Consider the following 436-nt stretch of genomic DNA (forward strand, 5'->3'; position numbering starts at 1 on the left):
GGGGGGGGGGGGGGGGGGGGGGGGGGGGGGGGGGGGGGGGGGGGGGGGGGGGGGGGGGGGGGGGGGGGGGGGGGGGGGGGGGGGGGGCTGAGGGGACCGCAGCTCTCCACCCGAAATTAACTTTCTGGATTACGTTAAGTGTGAAAAAAATTTTTTTGAATGACCTTTTTTGCCTATTTTTTGTAAAAAATAAAAAGTACAACCCCCCCGAAACTTTTTTCTGGCTACTGTATATGTATGTTCGGAAATATCACGTACCTAAATTTAGAACATATTTTTCTCGAAACTATTTTTTTGCAAATCGGTGTGCAAGATTTCTGTAAAACTATATATATTAATTTCAAACTTATCTTCAATACATGCATATCGAGAGTATAGATTTACGAGTCTCTCGAAACTTAAAAAATTTAATATTTTTTTTGTAAAAGGTTGCTTC

The sequence above is a fragment of the Odontomachus brunneus genome, unplaced genomic scaffold (assembly GCF_010583005.1).
Source record: "Odontomachus brunneus isolate Ranch 3 - 2012 unplaced genomic scaffold, Obru_v1 Obru_scaffold_086, whole genome shotgun sequence".
Classification (NCBI taxonomy): Eukaryota; Metazoa; Arthropoda; class Insecta; order Hymenoptera; family Formicidae; genus Odontomachus; species Odontomachus brunneus.